Here is a 6,000-nt window from a genome sequence, read left to right on the forward strand (position 1 = left end):
GAACCCTTCGCGCGCGAGTCCGACTCGCACTTGGCCGGTTTTTTAATAAATCAACATTCTACACAGACGAAGTCGCAGGCAGATGCTAGTCATAAAATAATGCAATTTGCCGTCGCATCTGATCTGAGGCTATTGGTTAATGGTTAGTAATGTAATTAGTAAGTAAGGTAGTAAGGTAATGTTGTTGTATAGTCAATTATTTGATATAGTCGGACTACGCTAAGTTTTCATGCCAAGTTAGTTTAGTATGGTCAGGATTTAAATATTGTCGTTTATATTACAGTTAAGATTGCATCAAACGTCCAATGGCGCCCTCGTTGGGGGAATTGTACTAATCAACCAATAAATTTCTGTATAAATCAGAATATTACTATTTTTGTCCTACTGATTCCCCAACTTTTGATCTTTGTCGCATAGTCATATTTTGTCTATTTTTTGTTTTATCAACTAAACGGCAAATGGTGGCCACATTTTTCCATTTAGGTGATAAAGTCAACACCCATACAACTATAATACTAACATTAGGCGCTAAATATAAGGGGTAAAAGAGATCTATATAAGCGTTTAATTACGCCTGAGGTTCTATTGACGTTCTAAAAATAGGAGTTAGCCGGCTATAACCCCGGAATACCCGGGCATATATTTTTGTAACCATAGGTTGCAAAAGTCGCTACAATAGGGTTAGAGGTTGAAATAAGAGGTAGAATAGCGCTAAAGTAGTGCTATAATAGCATTGAATTTGATTAGTAGTATAGGTGTATATATACGATACTTTCAGCTTTAGATGGTATATATTAGCATTTCAACATTTGTAACACTCAAGAAGGTTATTGCACATTATTTTTCTTTTGTCACTGCAAAGCAAGTGCTTTGGTTGCAGATGTTTCCATTTTTGTATTATTGTTCGTAACCTTACCTTGTGATAGCTTGAAGTGAAATCTAATGGCGGATAAATAAAATGTAATGTTATAGTGCATTGGTACCAGCGTTATCTGCATATTTATGACGGCGAAATTAATTACACTGTCAATAAATGGTCATAACTTGTTGATCATCAGCAATCATCACCATCAAATCAAATGTATGGATTGACGTTCTGACATGGCTATTTTGACGTTCCCCTCCCCCGCAAAAATTGGCAGACTTTTTTGTACAGCAAATTACAGACGTGGCGCCTCCGTTTGGATATATCCTCCTAGCCTATAACTTGAATGTTCATGTGATATTTCATGTTATATCAGAATGTAATTTCTAAATGAGGGTGAAAAATTATACTACTGTGCTATGCAAGGTAACGATATATACATATGTACTTACGATACAATTGAAATTAAATGAAATAAGACAATATGTTTCGTGTTTTTTTTTATCTAGTATATACCTATATACAGTTTTGATTTGAATTTGCCCTTGCAAATATAATCTAGTTTCCATGTGAAAATTTATATGGTATTTGCCTTTGTAAAAGCATGTAAAAATTGAATATAAAAACTATAATTTAGCAAGCACCCTCCTAAGTAGGTAGGTAGGTAGGTAGGTAGGTATTTTATAGCGGTGTCAACTGTGACAGTGACCTAGCATCTATCTAGAGGCTTTTCGAAACAATCAATTGGTGAACACTGATCACCAGACATAATCTCATTATTCTTTACTTCACACCGTTTTATAAAGTTAAATGTAAAGATCATAAAGCAAGAAATAAAAATTGTCTTCTTAACTGCGTCCTAAATATTTCATGTCCCCTTGAAACCTTTACGAGGCAAACAAGACAGCAATTAATATTTTTATTGAGGGCCGCCATCCAGCTCATCAATATAAAGCTCCCCTCTAGAATCGATATTTCTTTATGTTGCGATTATCAAATGATTTCCATTTGATTAATCCTGGGAATTTTCCTTTTTATTTACAATTCCTAACTCGACTAAGCTATAGATGAAATATTTTTTTTTTTTTTTTTTTTTATGTGATGTTCAGCAAACGAGCAGACGAGCCGCCTGATGGGAAGCAGTCATCAATAATGACGGCGCTCGAGCGCTCTCTAATGTGGGCAAGACACTATCAGTAAATAAGTCAATAAGTCATGTCAGTAATGACAAAGCTAATGTAAAAGCGGGCGGAGCGACGGAAAGCGCCGAAACTTTAAAACGTAATAAATATAAGAGCATCGGTAGAGAGTATCATTTCGTTCCATTTGGAGTTGAAACTCTAGGTCACAAGTTGTTTGCAGAAATCGCGAAGCGTCTGGTTGACGTAACTGGTGACCGAAGAGCTGGCGGCTTCCTCGCACAACGTATCAGCATTGCGATACAGCGAGGAAATGCCGCCAGCATCCTTGGTACAATGCCTCAAGGACCTATTTTAGATTTAAGCTAGTTATTAATTTCGTTTACGTAGTACCACTGTATATATCTTGTATGTAAATAAAGAGATTTTAACTAATAGACGCCTCTGGTGACCAGAGTGCTGGCAGCTACTTCGGCCAGAGACTAAGTCTGGCCATCCAAAGAGGTAACGCTGCCAGTCTTCTGGGCACCATAACACATGTTAGCGACCTGGGGAGCATTTTTTATTTATAAGTTTATTTTAAGGTTTATACGTTTAGTGTAGTTTTATATTAGTTAGTTTATTTAATATTAATTTTAAAATTTACCTAAATAGTTATGTATTATTACTTAATATTGTCTTCGGTTACCGCGATAGTTACTCATGAAATAAAACTATGAAAACGGATTATATCGCGTATATTGAATTTATAATACATCCCGACGTTTCGAACTCTTTACAGCGTTCGTGGTCAACGGGTGACTGAGGAAAAATTACAAAGTGCAAAAATACCCACATACTAAAATAATGAACAATCATAGACTACAAACTTTAAGGCTGGTTGTACATGCAAAATCGGTTCATAAGGCTAGTTATACACTATAATTATTTTTCAAGTAAAGATATATATATATACGCGATAAAAACTATTATTACTTATTAAGATTTTAACTAATTGTCAGTCGTTAATATCGTTACATCACTTTAATAAAAACAGAAATGTTTACTTGATACCACATAATATCTTATATGATATAATTATCACTGCTATTTTTAATTTTATTTGTATTTTATTGCAATAAATTGACAGAATGGATTATAAATATTATAAAGTACTTTTAAAGAAGAAAGAAAGACATTTATTGTAAAAACCTTCTACATACAACGCCACTTCAGTTACAAATAAAAACAAAAAAAATGAAAAACCGACTTCAAAAAGGATAAAATAAAATAATATTATTCCTTTTCTATGCGCTAGCAACTGATACGTTTGAAATTGGTGCCAAGCCAAATTTTTAAAGCATCAACACCGTCAAATCGAATGCAGGCATTTGGCTTACATATACATATCACTTATTGGCTTGCCACCGACTTCAAACGTATCAATTGCTAGCGCATAGAAAAGGAATAATATTATTATTTTTTATCCTTTTTGAAGTCGGTTTTTCTTCTTTTATAAGTTTTTATTTTCTACTTTTAGTTTCTAGTTCAATTTTTTTCATGTCCACTTTATCAAATGACACACATTTTAATTGTTAATGCTTAGTTTGTTGATGAAAATACAAAACTCGCTGTATGTATGCTTATAATATTTGAGGAGTTCCCTCAATCCCCAGTGGAATCCATCATCAGACTAAACCTTGATAAAAATGTTTTTTATAAATCTTATTGGCTTAGTAAACATAACGAAGAGGACAAATCGTCAAAGTGAACTATGCAACGTTAAAGGGTTTCGTTTTGATCATCATCAGCAGTACCACTTCATTAAATGTTACTTTTTCTGAACGTAAATTTATTAATGAAAATACAAAAATCACTATATTGTTGCCTATAAGATACGAGGAGTTCCCTGGATTCCTCATGGATCCCATCATCAGAACTAGGTTTTGACAAAAACGGGACCAACTTGGGACTATACACATTCAAACAAAAAAACAATTTTCCAAATCGGTTCATCAATGACGGAGTTATGAGGTAACATACATACAAAAAAATATATACGGTCGAATTGATAACCTCCTCCTTTTGGGAAGTCGGTTAAAAAAACAACTTACTAAACACTTAAAGCTAGATACAATGTAATTATTAAAGTAAATATTACACAAAAATAGACAGGTCCTCCAGCAGAGTGAAAAAGAAAAGAAAAAGGAGTAAGGTAACTATCATAAAATAAATTTTGGCGCCGCTATAGTGGCTACAAAAGGACGCCACTCAGCATATGCTCTGATATAAATAAATACCACAGCGATGGTTGTCTGTGGCGCCCCGGGCCGAAGGGTAGCTTAGAACTGACAAACATACATTAGACAATCATTTGAAACATATATAAAAAAATACAGATAATATAAGTGCTATATATAAAAATACAGATAGGTTATAGGTAGGGGTCACAAAACCGTGCATATTTTTGAAAGCCGGTTTTTCGGGTTTTGTAGAGCAGCAAAACCGGGTTTCCGGTTTTTTCGGTGTTTTCGAGTTTCTGAATTTGTAAAATAAACAAGTAATTTAATTGCAGACGATTTAATAATTAATCTGCAATACTTAATCGTAGTTTATGTGACTGCTACATAATGAAAGGCATTAAAACTCGAGTGTGGGTTTATGAAACGAACGAAGTGAGCTTCATATTAATGCCTAATTATGTACAGCTACAGTTACATTACATACACTGCTTTATCTACACACATATTTATTATAAACTTTCTATGATATATTCACTAACCTCATATTACAGCCGACATTGGGGCATATTTGCTCTCTGGCGAAATTCGCGGCGTCTCCGAAATATCTTTATCGCACATTTTACACGAAACTTTTGCTAGAGTTACTTTAAAAACAGCACAACAAATTATTTTTTTACTTACAAACTAATTAAAAGATAAACTGCACGTCAAATGGCGGCAAAGAAAACTTTTTTCACGCATGTCACGCATCCGTAGTTTTTTTAATTCAGACGAACTAGAGTGGGGGTCGATTGCCAATATCGTTGGATACCAACCAAATACCAACTAACAAGATTTGTCAAAATTGTATGCAATTGACATTTCATTTCGAATAAAGCGTAATCTCGACTGATATTAGAATAGAGGTCAAATCAAATTTGACTTATGTTATAATATAACTCAAGTCAAACTTTAGTTATAATTAAGCCAATAAATGTAACAAAACATTCCTTTTTCTACTCGTCGAGTATAATCTGTGTATTACAACTTCATATGCAACACTACAACCTTACTCTTTTCAACGTTGGATAACAGCAAGCTTCGTTACTTGTTACTTAAACACGGTATTCGACTGAATAGCTCTCTATTATATCACGATTGTATAAAATACTATTATATATATTATTAAATATATACTATGTAAATAAAACTATGAAAACGGATTATATCGCGTATATTGAATTTATAATACATCCCGACGTTTCAAACTGTTTAGCGTTCGTGATCAACGGGTGACACCGTTTTCATAGTTTTATTTCATGAGTAACTATCGCGGTAACCGAAGACAATATTATATACTATATAGGTAATTAGGTACGTCTACATATTATATGGTACGATTGCTACACATACAAAGTTTATGTTTAATAATTTATTATAGGTACCAATGGTACGATTAAATAAAACTAAAAGGTTGCTTCGAAATTCGAAAAACTCGAAAAAACTGGTTTTATCAATCCTAAACCCGGTTTTTAAAATTGGCTGCAAACCCGGTTTTTCCGGTTTTTTCGAATTCCATGAAACCGGGTTTGTGACGCCTAGTTATAGGCAGTTTCATGTTGGCTTAAATGTTATGATGGTAAGGGTAGGGTACAAGAGGTTGAGAGGTTGTAATAAAATTGAACTTATCATACTCATATTTGGTAAATCTGTAAAATTTAATTTCATGTATAACTCTGGTAAAAAACTAACTCTGACGATTTGAGAAATCCATGGGTCTAAAAAGATGTTGTCT

The sequence above is a fragment of the Cydia strobilella genome, chromosome Z, assembly GCF_947568885.1.
Source record: "Cydia strobilella chromosome Z, ilCydStro3.1, whole genome shotgun sequence".
Classification (NCBI taxonomy): Eukaryota; Metazoa; Arthropoda; class Insecta; order Lepidoptera; family Tortricidae; genus Cydia; species Cydia strobilella.